This window comes from Channa argus, unplaced genomic scaffold (assembly GCF_033026475.1).
Source record: "Channa argus isolate prfri unplaced genomic scaffold, Channa argus male v1.0 Contig013, whole genome shotgun sequence".
Taxonomy (NCBI): Eukaryota; Metazoa; Chordata; class Actinopteri; order Anabantiformes; family Channidae; genus Channa; species Channa argus.
In genome coordinates this window covers 317197-332730 of record NW_027125232.1, presented here as the reverse complement: position 1 = coordinate 332730, position 15534 = coordinate 317197, and the positions used below count along the sequence as shown (strand labels likewise).

Below are 15534 nucleotides of genomic sequence, written 5' to 3'. Positions count from 1 at the left end.
ATCTCAATCACCTTTACTCATCAGTTCTTCCACCAAACAGTTGCTTCCTATACAGAGCATAATGTGAGACATGCCATGTTGGCTTTGGGTAACACAATAATGGCCCCATATGCAGTAGATATAGTGAGTTCAATTCAATTCAACTTTATTTATATAGTGCCAATTCACAACAAAGTCATCTCAGGGCACTTTACAGAATAAAGTCAAGATTATAAAGATATATAAAGAGAACCCAACAATTCCCCCTGGAGCAAGCCATAGGCAACAGTGGAGAGGAAAAACTCCCTTTAACGGAAGAAACCTCCAGCAGAACCAGGCTCAGGGTGGACGGCCATTTGCCTCGACCGGTTGGGGTGAGTGGAAAGGGGAGAGGGAAAAGAACAGAGCAACAAAAAGCAACAACAAAACATTGGGCAGATTGGTAGGACCAGTAGCTTCACGCTGGAAGACACACAGCTTCAAAGCCGGGGGACACCTGCAGAAAGGGACAGAGAGAAGGGGACAGAGGATGACAAAGACAACTACGGGAGAGAACACACAGAGTTAATGACATACAGTGGTGACAATTGCGGGATGAGAGGAGAGGAGAGATGGTCAAGAGGAGGAAAGGAGCTCAGTGCATTGGGGGGTGGGTCCCCCAGCAGTCTAAGCCTATGGCAGCATAACTATAAATAACTATATGCTTTATTAAAAAGGAAGGTTTTAAGCCTAGACTTAAAAGTAGAGAGGCTGTCTGCTTCCCGAATCTGAACTGGGAGCTGGTTTCACAAGAGAGGAGCTTGATAGCTAAAGGCTCTACCTCCCATTCTACTTTTGGAAATTCTGGGAACCACAAGTAGGCCTGCATTCTGAGAGCAAAGTGGTCTACTGGGATGATATGGTGCTATGAGGTCTTCTAAATATGATGGAGCCTGACCATTCAGAGCTTTATATGTAAGAAGCAGGGTTTCAAATTCTATTCTACATTTAATTGGAAGCCAATGGAGAGAAGCTAGTGAAGGTGAAATATGATCTCTCTTGCTAGTTCCAGTCAGCACTCTTGCTGCAGCATTTTGGATTAATTGCAGGCTCTTTAGGGAGTTACTGGGGCATCCTGAAAGTAGGGAATTACAGTAGTCAAACCTAGAGGTAACAAATGCATGGACCAGTTTTTCGGCATCACTTTGAGACAGGATGCTCCTAATTTTGGCAATGTTCCGTAGGTGGAAGAAGGCTGTTCTAGAGATTTGTTTTATATGTGAGTTAAAGGACAGATCCTGATCAAACATAACTCCAAGGTTCCTTGCAGTAGTACTGGAGGCCAGGCTTATGCCATCTAGTGTAACAATATGGTTGGACATCATATCTCTGAGATTTTTGGGCCCAAATACTATGAATTCAGTTTTGTCTGAGTTTAAAAGTAAAAAATTGTGGGACATCCAGGCCTTTATGTCTTGTAGGCATGCTTGAAGCTTTATTAACTGATTATTTTCATCTGGTTCCATATATAAATATAGCTGGGTATCATCAGCATAACAGTGGAAGGGATATTTTTAAAAGTGCAAAGAAAAAGATGTGAAACACGTAGAAACTAGATTGCCATGCTGATATGAAACTGGCATTGTACCCCAGATTGGACTCGAACCCTTTGGGTAACACAATAATGACAATAAAAGCAGTTAGTATAGTAAGATGGAGGAAAGCATTTGAAAGAGCAGAGAAAAGAATGTGAAATATACAAAAATTGCATTCCCAAGCTGATATGCATCTGGAATATTACAGTAGGTGAATATGTACTTTCTGTATCTGGATCACTTTACTTAAAGGTTGTAAAGGCCCTAAGTCAGCTTACAAAACACAGTTAGCAAAGGATGGTTTCAATCTATTGACCTCTGGGTTATGGGCCCAGCACGCTTCCGCTGCGCCACTCTGCTTTCAACCACGCCAGATTGGACTCGAACCCTTTGGGTAACACAATAATGACAATAAAAGCAGTTAGTATAGTAAGATGGAGGAAAGCATTTGAAAGAGCAGAGAAAAGAATGTGAAATATACAAAAATTGCATTCCCAAGCTGATATGCATCTGGAATATTACAGTAGGTGAATATGTACTTTCTGTATCTGGATCACTTTACTTAAAGGTTGTAAAGGCCCTAAGTCAGCTTACAAAACACAGTTAGCAAAGGATGGTTTCAATCTATTGACCTCTGGGTTATGGGCCCAGCACGCTTTTGCTGCGCCACTCTGCTGTCAACCACCCCAGATGGGACTCGAACCCACAATCCCTGGCATAGGAGGCCAGTGCATTATCCATTAGGCCACTGGGGCATCACAAACACCTTTACTCCTCAGTTCTTCCAACTAACAGTTGCTTCCTATACAGAGCATAATGTGAGACATGCCATGTTGGCTTTGGGTAACACAGTAATGGCCACAAATGCAGTAGATATAGTGAGTAGAAGGGAAAAGATGTGAAATACGTAGAAACTAGATTGCCATGCTGAGATGAAACTGGCATTGTACACCAGATTGGACTCGAACCCTTTGGGTAACACAATAATGGCCCCAAATGTAGTAGATATAGTGAGTAGAAGGGAAATTTTTAAAAGTGCAAAGAAAAAGATGTGAAACACATAGAAACTAGTTTCCAATGCTGATATGAAACTGGCATTGTACCCCAGATTGGACTCGAACCCTTTGGGTAACACAATAATGACAATAAAAGCAGTTAGTATAGTAAGATGGAGGAAACCATTTAAAAGAGCAGAGAAAGGAATTTGAAATATACAAAAATTGCATTCCCAAGCTGATATGCATCTGGAATTGTACAGGAGGTGAATATTTACTTTCTGTATCTGGTTCAGTTTACTAAAAGGTTGTAAAGGCCCTAAGTCAGCTTACAAAACACAGTTAGCAGAGGATGGTTTCGATCCATCGACCTCTGGGTTATGGGTCCAGCACGCTTCCGCTGTACCACTCTGCTGTCAACCACCCCAGATAGGACTTGAACCCACAATCCCTGGCTTAGGAGGCCAGTGCCTTATCCAATAGGCCACTGGGGCATCTCAAACACCTTTACTCATCAGTTCTTCCACCAAACAGTTGCTTCCTATACAGAGCATAATGTGAGCCATGCCATGTTGGCTTTGGGTAACACAATAATGGCCCCAAATGCAGTAGATATAGTGAGTAGAAGGGAAATTTTTAAAAGTGCAAAGAAAAAGATGTGAAACACGTAGAAACTAGAATGCCATGCTGATATGAAACTGGCATTGTACCCCAGATTGGACTCGAACCCTTTGGGTAACACAATAATGACAATAAAAGCAGTTAGTATAGTAAGATGGAGGAAAGCATTTGAAAGAGCAGAGAAAAGAATGTGAAATATACATAAATTGCATTCCCAAGCTCATATGCATCTGGAATTGTACAGTAGGTGAATATGTACTTTCTGTATCTGGTTCACTTTACTAAAAGGTTGTAAAGGCCCTAAGTCAGCTTACAAAACACAGTTAGCAGAGGATGGTTTCGATCCATCGACCTCTGGGTTATGGGCCCAGCACGCTTCCGCTGCGCCACTCTGCTTTGAACCACACCAGATTGGACTCGAACCCTTTGGGTAATACAACTGCTCATACTGTACCAAAACCCAAAACTTTTAAATGTGGATTATTAAACATCAGATCTCTCTCTTCTAAATCTTTGTTAGTAAATGACTTGATAAATGATCATCAAATTGGTTTATTTTGTCTCACTGAAACGTGGTTGCAGCAGGAAGAATATGTCAGTTTAAATGAGTCAACCCCCCAAAGTCATATTAATTATCATGTTCCTAGATGCACAGGCCGAGGTGGAGGAGTAGCAGCAATATTTCACTCTAGCTTATCAATAATTCCTAGACCTAAACATAGTTATACCTCATTTGAGAGTCTTACTCTTAGCCTTTCACACCCAAACTGGAAAACTCAAAAACCACTATTATTTGTTATCGTGTACCGTCCTCCAGTCCCTTATTCAGAGTTTTTGATTGAATTTTCTGATTTTCTATCTGATTTAGTGCTTAGTACAGATAAAGTCATTATAGTGGGTGACTTTAACATTCATGTAGATGCTGACAGTAACTGTCTGAGCACTGCGTTTAATTCATTATTAGATTCAATTGGTTTTTCCCAAAATGTAAATAAACCCACTCATTGTTTTAGTCACACGTTAGACCTTGTCCTTACATATGGCATTGAAACTGATAATTTAATAGTATTTCCTCATAATTCTCTTCTGTCTGACCATTTTCTAATAACATTTGAATTTACAATAACGGACTATACAGCAGTTAGGAAAAAATTCCACTACAGCAGATGTTTATCTGAAAATGCTGTGAATACATTTAAAGAAATTATTTCTTCATCTTTTTCACCACCATGTGTCAATACTATGGTGAGTAGCCATCTTACTCCTGTGCAAATTGATTATTTAGTTGACGATTCTGCCGCCTCACTGCGTAGGATACTAGATACAGTTGCCCCTTTGAAATAGAAGGCAGTGAATCAGAGGAGCCGACCTCCATGGTACAATTCACAAATGCACAGCTTAAAGCAGGCAACACGAAAGCTAGAGAGGAAGTGGTGTTCCACTAATTTAGAAGAATCCCGGTTAGCCTGGAAAAACAGTTTAAAAACATACAAAAAAGCTCTCCGTGATGCCAGAACAGCATATTATTCCGCATTAATAGAGGAAAACAAGAACAACCCCCGGTTTCTGTTCAGCACTGTAGCCAGGCTGACTAAGAGCCATAGTTCTGTTGAGCCTAGTATTCCCTTAACTTTGAGCAGCAATGACTTTATGACTTTCTTTACTAGTAAAATTGTAGCCATTAGGGAAAAGATTCACCAGATCCTCCCTACAAATATTACGGCTAGATCTTCATGTACAACAGCTATAGAATCCTCAATAAGGCCCCAATCCATCTTAGACTGCTTTTCACCCATAGATCTCACTGAGCTAAGTTCAACTACCGCCTCCTCAAAACTAACAACATGTCTTTTAGACCCTGTTCCAACCAAATTGCTTAAAGATGTTCTACCTTTAATAGACACTTTCATATTAGATTTGATTAACCTATCTTTAGAAACTGGCTATGTACCAAAGGCCTATAAAGTTGCTGTAATCAAACCATTACTTAAAAAACCTTGTCTTGATCCAGGGGATTTAGCCAACTATAGACCAATATCAAATCTCCCGTTTATTTCTAAAATCCTTGAAAAAGTAGTTGCAAAACAATTATGTGATCACCTTTACAGGAATAATTTGTATGAAGACTTTCAGTCAGGATTTAGAGCTCATCACAGTACAGAAACAGCACTGGTAAAAGTCTCCAATGATCTTCTCCTGGCTTCAGATAATGGACTTGTGTCTGTACTCGTCTTACTAGACCTTAGTGCCGCATTTGACACCATTGACCACAACATTTTATTACAGAGACTAGAACATGGATTTGGGATTAAAGGAACCACATTACATTGGTTTAAATCTTATCTGTCAGACAGATTCCAACTTGTTCATGTTAATGATGACTCTTCTTTATGCACCAAAGTCAGCTATGGAGTTCCACAGGGCTCTGTGTTAGGACCAATACTTTTTAATCTCTACATGTCACCTTTAGGCAAAATCATTAGGAAACATTCCATAAACTTCCACTGATATGCAGATGATACCCAGCTCTATTTATCTGTGAAACCAGAAGATACTAACCAATTAGTCAAATTTGAAGCATGTCTAAAAGACATAAAGAACTGGATGTCCTACAATTTCCTACTTCTAAATTCAGACAAAACTGAAATCATCCTCTTTGGGCCTAAAAACATGAGAAATATGCTGTCTAACAATATAGTTACTCTAGATGACATAACTTTGGCCTCTAGTACTACGGTGAGGAACCTAGGAGTTATCTTTGACCAAGATTTGGCGTTTACGTCACATAAAAGACAAATGTCTAGAACAGCCTTCTTCCACCTACGGAACATTGCTAAAATTAGAAGCATCCTGTCTCAAAGTGATGCCGAAAAACTTGTCCATGCATTTGTTACTTCTAGGTTGGACTACTGTAATTCCCTACTTCTGGGGTGTCCTAATAACTCTCTAAAAAGCCTTCAATTAATCCAAAATGCTGCAGCAAGAGTGCTGACTGGATTAGGAAAGAGAGATCATATTTCACCTTCACTAGCTTCTCTTCATTGGCTTCCCATAAAATCTAGAATAGAGTTCAAAACCCTCCTCCTTACATACAAAGCTCTTAATGGTCAAGCTCCATCATATTTAATAGATCTCATAGTCCTGTATCGCCCAATTAGACCACTTCGATCCCAAAATACTGGCCTACTTGTGGTTCCCAGAGTTTGCAAAAGTAGAATGGGAGGCAGAGCCCTTAGCTATCAAGCTCCTCTCCTGTGGAACCAGCTTCCAATCCAAATTCGGGGAGCAGACACCCTCTCTACTTTTAAGACTAGGCTTAAAACTTTCCTTTTTGATAAAGCTTATAGTTAAAAATCCTCACTCAACGCCAGTGCCTTATCCATTAGGCCACTGGGGCATCTCAAACACCTTTACTCATCAGTTCTTCCACCAAACAGTTGCTTCCTAGACAGAGCATAATGTGAGACATGCCATGTTGGCTTTGGGTAACACAATAATGGCCCCAAATGCAGTAGATATAGTGAGTAGAAGGGAAATTTTTAAAAGTGCAAAGAAAAAGATGTGAAACACGTAGAAACTAGATTGCCATGCTGATATGAAACTGGCATTGTACCCCAGATTGGACTCGAACCCTTTGGGTAGCACAATAATGACAATAAAAGCAGTTAGTATAGTAAGATGGAGGAAAGCATTTGAAAGAGCAGAGAAAAGAATGTGAAATATACAATAATTGCATTCCCAAGCGGATATGCATCTGGAATGTTACAGTAGGTGAATATGTACTTTCTGTATCTGGTTCACTTTACTAAGAGGTTGTAAAGGCCCTAAGTCAGCTTACAAAACACAGTTAGCAGAGGATGGTTTCGATCCATCAACCTCTGGGTTTTGGGCCCAGCACGCTTCCGCTGCGCCACTCTGCTTTCAACCACACCAGATTGGAGTCGAACCCTTTGGGTAACACAATAATGACAATAAAAGCAGTTAGTATAGTAAGATGGAGGAAAGCATTTGAAAGAGCAGAGAAAAGAATGTGAAATATACAAAAATTGCATTCCCAAGCTGATATGCATCTGGAATTGTACAGTAGGCGAATATGTATTTTCTGTATCTGGTTCACTTTACTAAAAGGTTGTAAAGGCCCTAAGTCAGCTTACAAAACACAGTTAGCAGAGGATGGTTTCGATCCATCGACCTCTGGGTTATGGGCCCAGCACGCTTCCGCTGCGCCACTCTGCTTTCAACCACGCCAGATTGGACTCGAACCCTTTGGGTAACACAATAATGACAATAAAAGCAGTTAGTATAGTAAGATGGAGGAAAGCATTTGAAAGAGCAGAGAAAAGAATGTGAAATATACAAAAATTGCATTCCCAAGCTGATATGCATCTGGAATATTACAGTAGGTGAATATGTACTTTCTGTATCTGGATCACTTTACTTAAAGGTTGTAAAGGCCCTAAGTCAGCTTACAAAACACAGTTGGCAAAGGATGGTTTCAATCTATTGACCTCTGGGTTATGGGCCCAGCACGCTTCTGCTGCGCCACTCTGCTGTCAACCACCCCAGATGGGACTCGAACCCACAATCCCTGGCTTAGGAGGCCAGTGCATTATCCATTAGGCCACTGGGGCATCACAAACACCTTTACTCCTCAGTTCTTCCAACTAACAGTTGCTTCCTATATAGAGCATAATGTGAGACATGCCATGTTGGCTTTGGGTAACACAGTAATGGCCCCAAATGCAGTAGATATAGTGAGTAGAAGGGAAAAGATGTGAAATACGTAGAAACTAGATTGCCATGCTGAGATGAAACTGGCATTGTACACCAGATTGGACTCGAACCCTTTGGGTAACACAATAATGACAATAAAAGCAGTTAGTATAGTAAGATGGACGAAAGCATTTGAAAGAGCAGAGAAAGGAATTTGAAATATACAAAAATTGCATTCCCAAGCTGATATGCATCTGGAATTGTACAGTAGATGAATATGTACTGTCTGTATCTGGTTCATTTTACTAAGACATTGTAAAGGCTCTAAATCACTTTACAAAACACAGTTAGCAGAGGATGGATTCGATCCATCGACTTCTGGGTTATGGGCCCAGCACACTTCTGCTGCGCCACTCTGCTTTCAACCAAACCAGATTGGACTCGAACCCTTTGGGTAACACAATAATGACAATAAAAGCAGTTAGTATAGTAAGATTGAGGAAAGCATTTGAAAGAGCAGAGAAAAGAATGTGAAATATACAAAAATTGCATTCCCAAGCTGATATGCATCTGGAATTGTACAGTAGGTGAATATGTACATTCTGTATCTGGTTCACTTTACTAAAAAGTTGCAAAGGCCCTAAGTCAGCTTACAAAACAAAGTTAGCAGAGGATGGTTTCGATCCATCGACCTCTGGGTTATGGGCCCAGCACGCTTCCGCTGCGCCACTCTGCTGTCAACCACCCCAGATGGGACTTGAACCCACAATCCCTGGCTTAGGAGGCTAGTGCCTTATCCATTAGGCCACTGGGGCCTCTCAAACACCTTTACTCATCAGTTCTTCCACCAAACAGTTGCTTCCTAGACAGAGCATAATGTGAGACATGCCATGTTGGCTTTGGGTAACACAATAATGGCCCCAAATGCAGTAGATATAGTGAGTAGAAGGGAAATTTTTAAAAGTGCAAAGAAAAAGATGTGAAACACGTAGAAACTAGATTGCCATGCTGATATGAAACTGGCATTGTACCCCAGATTGGACTCGAACCCTTTGGGTAGACCAATAATGACAATAAAAGCAGTTAGTATAGTAAGATGGAGGAAAGCATTTGAAAGAGCAGAGAAAATAATGTGAAATATACAATAATTGCATTCCCAAGCTGATATGCATCTGGAATTGTATAGTAGGTGAATATGTACTTTCTGTATCTGGTTCACTTTACTAAGAGGTTGTAAAGGCCCTAAGTCAGCTTACAAAACACAGTTAGCAGAGGATGGTTTCGATCCATCGACCTCTGGGTTATGGGCCCAGCACGCTTCCGCTGCGCCACTCTGCTGTCAACCACCCCAGATGGGACTTGAACCGACAATCCCTGGCTTAAGAGGCCAGTGCCTTATCCATTAGGCCACTGGGGCCTCTCAAACACCTTTACTCATCAGTTCTTCCACCAAACAGTTGCTTCCTAGACAGAGCATAATGTGAGACATGCCATGTTGGCTTTGGGTAACACAATAATGGCCCCAAATGCAGTAGATATAGTGAGTAGAAGGGAAATTTTTAAAAGTGCAAAGAAAAAGATGTGAAACACGTAGAAACTAGATTGCCATGCTGATATGAAACTGGCATTGTACCCCAGATTGGACTCGAACCCTTTGGGTAGCACAATAATGACAATAAAAGCAGTTAGTATAGTAAGATGGAGGAAAGCATTTGAAAGAGCAGAGAAAAGAATGTGAAATATACAATAATTGCATTCCCAAGCTGATATGCATCTGGAATTGTATAGTAGGTGAATATGTACTTTCTGTATCTGGTTCACTTTACTAAGAGGTTGTAAAGGCCCTAAGTCAGCTTACAAAACACAGTTAGCAGAGGATGGTTTTGATCCATCAACCTCTGGGTTATGGGCCCAGCACGCTTCCGCTGCGCCACTCTGCTGTCAACCACCCCAGATGGTACTCGAACCCTTTGGGTAACACAATAATGACAATAAAAGCAGTTAGTATAGTAAGATGGAGGAAAGCATTTGAAAGAGCAGAGAAAAGAATGTGAAATATACAAAAATTGCATTCCCAAGCTGATATGCATCTGGAATTGTACAGTAGATGAATATGTACTGTCTGTATCTGGTTCATTTTACTAAGACATTGTAAAGGCCTTAAATACCCTTACAAAACACAGTTAGCAGAGGATGGTTTCGATTCATCGCCCTCTGGGTTATGGGCCCAGCACGCTTCCGCTGCGCCACTCTGCTTTGAACCACACCAGATTTCACTCGAACCCTTTGGGTAATACAATAATGACAATAAAAGCAGTTAGTATAGTAAGATGGAGGAAAGCATTTGAAAGAGCAGAGAAAAGAATGTGAAATATACAAAAATTGCATTCCCAAGCTGATATGCATCTGGAATTGTACAGTAGGTGAATATGTACTTTCTGTATCTGGTTCACTTTACTAAAAAGTTGTAAAGGCCCTAAGTCAGCTTACAAAACACAGGTAGCAGAGGATGGTTTCGATCCATCGACCTCTGGGTTATGGGCCCAGCACGCTTCCGCTGCGCCACTCTGCTGTCAACCACCCCAGATGGGATTTGAACCCACAATCACTGGCTTAGGAGGCCAGTGCCTTATCCATTAGGCCACTGGGGCATCTCAAACACCTTTACTCATCAGTTCTTCCACCAAACAGTTGCTTCCTATACAGAGCATAATGTGAGACATGCCATGTTGGCTTTGGGTAACACAATAATGGCCCCAAATGCAGTAGATATTGTGAGTAGAAGGGAAATTTTTAAAAGTGCAAAGAAAAAGATGTGAAACACATAGAAACTAGTTTCCAATGCTGATATGAAACTGGCATTGTACCCCAGATTGGACTCGAACCCTTTGGGTAACACAATAATGACAATAAAAGCAGTTAGTATAGTAAGATGGAGGAAAGCATTTGAAAGAGCAGAGAAAAGAATGTGAAATATACAATAATTGCATTCCCAAGCTGATATGCATCTGGAATTGTACAGTAGGTGAATATGTACTTTCTGTATCTGGTTCACTTTACTAAAATGTTGTAAAAGCCCTAAGTCAGCTTACAAAACACAGTTAGCAGAGGATAGTTTCGAACCGTCGACCTTTGGGTTATGGGCCCAGCACGCTTCCGCTGCGCCACTCTGCTGTCAACCACTCCAGATGGGACTCGAACCCTTTGGGTAACACAATAATGACAATAAAAGCAGTTAGTATAGTAAGATGGAGGAAAGCATTTGAAAGAGCAGAGAAAAGAATGTGAAATATACAAAAATTGCATTCCCAAGCTCATATGCATCTGGAATTGTACAGTAGGTGAATATGTACTTTCTGTATCTGGTTCACTTTACTAAAAGGTTGTAAAGGCCCTAAGTCAGCTTACAAAACACAATTAGCAGAGGATGGTTTCGATCCATCGACCTCTGGGTTATGGGCCCAGCACGCTTCCGCTGCGCCACTCTGCTTTGAACCAAACCAGATTGGACTCGAACCCTTTGGGTAATACAACTGCTCATACTGAACCAAAACCCAAAACTTTCAAATGTGGATTATTAAATATCAGATCTCTCTCTTCTAAATCTTTGTTAGTAAATGACTTGATAAATGATCATCAAATTGGTTTATTTTGTCTCACTGAAACGTGGTTGCAGCAGGAAGAATATGTCAGTTTAAATGAGTCAACCCCCCAAAGTCATATTAATTATCATGTTCCTAGATGCACAGGCCGAGGTGGAGGAGTAGCAGCAATATTTCACTCTAGCTTATCAATAATTCCTAGACCTAAACATAGTTATACCTCATTTGAGAGTCTTACTCTTAGCCTTTCACACCCAAACTGGAAAACTCAAAAACCACTATTATTGGATATCGTGTACCGTCCTCCAGTCCCTTATTCAGAGTTTTTGATTGAATTTTCTGATTTTCTATCTGATTTAGTGCTTAGTACAGATAAAGTCATTATAGTGGGTGACTTTAACATTCATGTAGATGCTGACAGTAACTGTCTGAGCACTGCGTTTAATTCATTATTAGATTCAATTGGTTTTTCCCAAAATGTAAATAAACCCACTCATTGTTTTAGTCACACGTTAGACCTTGTCCTTACATATGGCATTGAAACTGATAATTTAATAGTATTTCCTCATAATTCTCTTCTGTCTGACCATTTTCTAATAACATTTGAATTTACAATAACGGACTATACAGCAGTTAGGAAAAAATTCCACTACAGCAGTTGTTTATCTGAAAATGCTGTGAATACATTTAAAGAAATTATTTCTTCATCTTTTTCACCACCATGTGTCAATACTATGGTGAGTAGCCATCTTACTCCTGTGCAAATTGATTATTTAGTTGACGATTCTGCCGCCTCACTGCGTAGGATACTAGATACAGTTGCCCCTTTGAAATAGAAGGCAGTGAATCAGAGGAGCCGACCTCCATGGTACAATTCACAAATGCACAGCTTAAAGCAGGCAACACGAAAGTTAGAGAGGAAGTGGCGTTCCACTAATTTAGAAGAATCCCGGTTAGCCTGGAAAAACAGTTTAAAAACATACAAAAAAGCTCTCCGTGATGCCAGAACAGCATATTATTCCGCATTAATAGAGGAAAACAAGAACAACCCCCGGTTTCTGTTCAGCACTGTAGCCAGGCTGACTAAGAGCCATAGTTCTGTTGAGCCTAGTATTCCCTTAACTTTGAGCAGCAATGACTTTATGACTTTCTTTACTAGTAAAATTGTAGCCATTAGGGAAAAGATTCACCAGATCCTCCCTACAAATATTACGGCTAGATCTTCATGTACAACAGCTATAGAATCCTCAATAAGGCCCCAATCCATCTTAGACTGCTTTTCACCCATAGATCTCACTGAGCTAAGTTCAACTACCGCCTCCTCAAAACTAACAACATGTCTTTTAGACCCTGTTCCAACCAAATTGCTTAAAGATGTTCTACCTTTAATAGACACTTTCATATTAGATTTGATTAACCTATCTTTAGAAACTGGCTATGTACCAAAGGCCTATAAAGTTGCTGTAATCAAACCATTACTTAAAAAACCTTGTCTTGATCCAGGGGATTTAGCCAACTATAGACCAATATCAAATCTCCCGTTTATTTCTAAAATCCTTGAAAAAGTAGTTGCAAAACAATTATGTGATCACCTTTACAGGAATAATTTGTATGAAGACTTTCAGTCAGGATTTAGAGCTCATCACAGTACAGAAACAGCACTGGTAAAAGTCTCCAATGATCTTCTCCTGGCTTCAGATAATGGACTTGTGTCTGTACTCGTCTTACTAGACCTTAGTGCCGCATTTGACACCATTGACCACAACATTTTATTACAGAGACTAGAACATGGATTTGGGATTAAAGGAACCACATTACATTGGTTTAAATCTTATCTGTCAGACAGATTCCAACTTGTTCATGTTAATGATGACTCTTCTTTATGCACCAAAGTCAGCTATGGAGTTCCACAGGGCTCTGTGTTAGGACCAATACTTTTTAATCTCTACATGTCACCTTTAGGCAAAATCATTAGGAAACATTCCATAAACTTCCACTGATATGCAGATGATACCCAGCTCTATTTATCTGTGAAACCAGAAGATACTAACCAATTAGTCAAATTTGAAGCATGTCTAAAAGACATAAAGAACTGGATGTCCTACAATTTCCTACTTCTAAATTCAGACAAAACTGAAATCATCCTCTTTGGGCCTAAAAACATGAGAAATATGCTGTCTAACAATATAGTTACTCTAGATGACATAACTTTGGCCTCTAGTACTACGGTGAGGAACCTTGGAGTTATCTTTGACCAAGATTTGGCGTTTACGTCACATAAAAGACAAATGTCTAGAACAGCCTTCTTCCACCTACGGAACATTGCTAAAATTAGAAGCATCCTGTCTCAAAGTGATGCCGAAAAACTTGTCCATGCATTTGTTACTTCTAGGTTGGACTACTGTAATTCCCTACTTCTGGGGTGTCCTAATAACTCTCTAAAAAGCCTTCAATTAATCCAAAATGCTGCAGCAAGAGTGCTGACTGGATTAGGAAAGAGAGATCATATTTCACCTTCACTAGCTTCTCTTCATTGGCTTCCCATAAAATCTAGAATAGAGTTCAAAACCCTCCTCCTTACATACAAAGCTCTTAATGGTCAAGCTCCATCATATTTAATAGATCTCATAGTCCTGTATCGCCCAATTAGACCACTTCGATCCCAAAATACTGGCCTACTTGTGGTTCCCAGAGTTTGCAAAAGTAGAATGGGAGGCAGAGCCCTTAGCTATCAAGCTCCTCTCCTGTGGAACCAGCTTCCAATCCAAATTCGGGGAGCAGACACCCTCTCTACTTTTAAGACTAGGCTTAAAACTTTCCTTTTTGATAAAGCTTATAGTTAAAAATCCTCACTCAACGCCAGTGCCTTATCCATTAGGCCACTGGGGCATCTCAAACACCTTTACTCATCAGTTCTTCCACCAAACAGTTGCTTCCTAGACAGAGCATAATGTGAGACATGCCATGTTGGCTTTGGGTAACACAATAATGGCCCCAAATGCAGTAGATATAGTGAGTAGAAGGGAAATTTTTAAAAGTGCAAAGAAAAAGATGTGAAACACGTAGAAACTAGATTGCCATGCTGATATGAAACTGGCATTGTACCCCAGATTGGACTCGAACCCTTTGGGTAGCACAATAATGACAATAAAAGCAGTTAGTATAGTAAGATGGAGGAAAGCATTTGAAAGAGCAGAGAAAAGAATGTGAAATATACAATAATTGCATTCCCAAGCGGATATGCATCTGGAATGTTACAGTAGGTGAATATGTACTTTCTGTATCTGGTTCACTTTACTAAGAGGTTGTAAAGGCCCTAAGTCAGCTTACAAAACACAGTTAGCAGAGGATGGTTTCGACCCATCGACCTCTGGGTTTTGGGCCCAGCACGCTTCCGCTGCGCCACTCTGCTTTCAACCACACCAGATTGGAGTCGAACCCTTTGGGTAACACAATAATGACAATAAAAGCAGTTAGTATAGTAAGATGGAGGAAAGCATTTGAAAGAGCAGAGAAAAGAATGTGAAATATACAAAAATTGCATTCCCAAGCTGATATGCATCTGGAATTGTACAGTAGGCGAATATGTATTTTCTGTATCTGGTTCACTTTACTAAAAGGTTGTAAAGGCCCTAAGTCAGCTTACAAAACACAGTTAGCAGAGGATGGTTTCGATCCATCGACCTCTGGGTTATGGGCCCAGCACGCTTCCGCTGCGCCACTCTGCTTTCAACCACGCCAGATTGGACTCGAACCCTTTGGGTAACACAATAATGACAATAAAAGCAGTTAGTATAGTAAGATGGAGGAAAGCATTTGAAAGAGCAGAGAAAAGAATGTGAAATATACAAAAATTGCATTCCCAAGCTGATATGCATCTGGAATATTACAGTAGGTGAATATGTACTTTCTGTATCTGGATCACTTTACTTAAAGGTTGTAAAGGCCCTAAGTCAGCTTACAAAACACAGTTAGCAAAGGATGGTTTCAATCTATTGACCTCTGGGTTATGGGCCCAGCACGCTTCAGCTGCGCCACTCTGCTGTCAAC

General features: G+C 40.4%; 1 non-coding gene across 1 annotated transcript; it reads right to left on the bottom strand.

Annotated features, from left to right (window-relative positions):
* Positions 1-10460: 10460 nt before the first annotated feature.
* trnar-ccu (transfer RNA arginine (anticodon CCU)) lies at positions 10461-10533 on the bottom strand. Its single transcript has one exon. It is a non-coding gene; the product is annotated as a tRNA-Arg (tRNA).
* Between the last annotated feature and the right edge of the window lie 5001 nt (positions 10534-15534).